Source organism: Borostomias antarcticus (assembly GCF_949987555.1).
Source record: "Borostomias antarcticus genome assembly, chromosome: 13".
In the NCBI taxonomy this organism is placed as follows: Eukaryota; Metazoa; Chordata; class Actinopteri; order Stomiiformes; family Stomiidae; genus Borostomias; species Borostomias antarcticus.
In genome coordinates, this window is record NC_140246.1 from 1,552,659 (window position 1) to 1,555,158 (window position 2,500).

Genomic DNA, 2,500 nt, shown 5'->3' on the forward strand with positions numbered 1-2,500 from the left:
TGTGCGCGCGCGTGTGTGTGTGTGTGTGTGTGTGTGTGTGTGTGTGTGTGTGTGGCGGGGACAGAGAAGAGAGACATGGATAGAATGAATAGTGTTCATTGCTGAACAAACACCAGGATTCAACCAGATTAATATGCAGGTATTTACACTCGATCGCAAAAGTCAAATATGACAGCCGGCCTATGCGGTTGACTGACACACACACACACACATACCCACAATGCATTGGGGAATTACACAACACACACACACACACACACACACTCCACAAGTGTGCTTGTAAAAAATAACCGATAATAACACTGCCGTCAGTTCATGCCTCTCAACACTGCAGAACACACAATCCAATCCCTGTCCAAATTACTCCCTGACACCTGGAGGTCACCGAGCCTCAACACTGAGACCTAGAGGTCAGCCTCAACACTGAGACCTGGAGATCAGCCTCAACACTGAGACCTAGAGGTCAGCCTCAACACTGAGACCTAGAGGGCAGCCTCAACACTGAGACCTAGAGGTCAGCCTCAACACTGAGACCTGGAGATCAGCCTCAACACTGAGACCTGGAGGTCAGCCTCAACACTGAGACCTGGAGGTCAGCCTCAACACTGAGACCTAGAGGTCAGCCTCAACACTGAGACCTGGAGATCAGCCTCAACACTGAGACCTGGAGATCAGCCTCAACACTGAGACCTAGAGGTCAGCCTCAACACTGAGACCTGGAGGTCAGCCTCAACACTGAGACCTGGAGGTCCGCCTCAACACTGAGACCTGGAGGTCAACCTCAACACTGAGACCAGGAGGTCAACCTCAACACTGAGACCAGGAGGTCCGCCTCAACACTGAGACCTAGAGGTCAGCCTCAACACTGAGACCTAGAGGTCAACCTCAACACTGAGACCTGGAGGTCACCAAGCCTCAACACTGACCCCTGGAGGTCAGCCTCAACACTGAGACCTGGAGGTCCGCCTCAACACTGAGACCTGGAGGTCCGCCTCAACACTGAGAGCTGGAGGTCAGCCTCAACACAGAGACCTGGAGGTCAACCTCAACACTGAGACCTGGAGGTCAACCTCAACACTGAGACCTGGAGGTCAACCTCAACACTGAGACCAGGAGGTCAGCCTCAACACTGAAACCTGGAGGTCAACCTCAACACTGAGACCAGGAGGTCAACCTCAACACTGAGACCTGGAGATCAGCCTCAACACTGAGACCTAGAGGTCCGCCTCAACACTGAGACCTGGAGATCAGCCTCAACACTGAGACCTGGAGGTCAACCTCAACACTGAGACCTGGAGGTCACTCAGCCTCAACACAGAGACCAGGAGGTCACTCGGCCTCAACACTGAGACCTGGAGATCAGCCTCAACACTGAGACCTAGAGGTCAGCCTCAACACTGAGACCAGGAGGTCAGCCTCAACACTGAGACCAGGAGGTCAGCCTCAACACTGAGACCTGGAGGTCAACCTCAACACTGAGACCTGGAGGTCACCAAGCCTCAACACTGAGACCAGGAGGTCACTCGGCCTCAACACTGAGACCAGGAGGTCAACCTCAACACTAAAACCTGGAGGTCAACCTCAACACTGGGACATGGAGGTAAACCTCAACACTGACACCTAGAGATCACTCAGCCTCAACACTGAGACCAGGAGGTCACTCAGCCTCAACACTGAGACCAGGAGGTCACTCAGCCTCAACACTGAGAGCTGGAGGTCAGCCTCAACACAGAGAAACTGGCTGATGTAAGGAGAACGTACCAGAGAACACTGGAGCTATTCAATCAAAACCGCTATCCAGGTATGTACATATAGACCCAAATAATAGACATGTTATCCCTGTGAAGACGTGGAAGAACTGAACACTTTCCTTTTATCTATGAACCAAACGGCTATCAAGTGAAATAAAAAAAACAAAATGGTGACTGCCACAGGAGGCTTGGTCCTGATGTCTGCCAATGTCTGCCAGGATTTTTCAAAGTTTATGAACGTGTGAATTGTAAGCTTTCAAATGATGTGCCATGAATTAAAATGTGCTTCTGTGAATGTTGGTACATCTGGAATCACTAAGCCGAGAAAAGGGTCTTCAAAGATTCAGAGCTGTTCACACCTCACAGAACATTGATTTTGACGACAAAATATGACACATTTAGTGATCCTGAAACGGTTGTTAGTTATATTGAGTCGGTTCTTCAAAACTTCAATTTTCATAGTATGAAGAAGAAGGAAAGTATTTAGACATCAGGACCAAACCGACAGTGGCGAACACAATAGTGCAGTTCATTTATCTTTTTAAGCGGTGCAGCCTTCTTCTATATGTGATGTGTGTGTGTGTGTGTGTGTGTGTGTCATGCAATTTATTATTGGGGCAACTATGTTTGTACCTCAGCTTGTCAATTCCTTTTCTCTGACATTGCTTTCTCTTCTTCCACCCCCCCCCCCCCTCTCTCTCTCTCTCTGTCTCTTTCTTTCTCTCTCTCTCTCTCTGTCTCTCTCTCTC

General features: G+C 49.6%; 1 protein-coding gene across 1 annotated transcript in view; it reads right to left on the reverse strand.

Annotated features, from left to right (window-relative positions):
• The window catches only part of anks1b (ankyrin repeat and sterile alpha motif domain containing 1B), a gene marked incomplete at both ends in the record, with an annotated part of 173,456 nt that overhangs the window by 53,764 nt on the left and 117,192 nt on the right, over window positions 1–2,500 (reverse strand). The gene's annotated exons all lie outside the window — the stretch shown is intronic.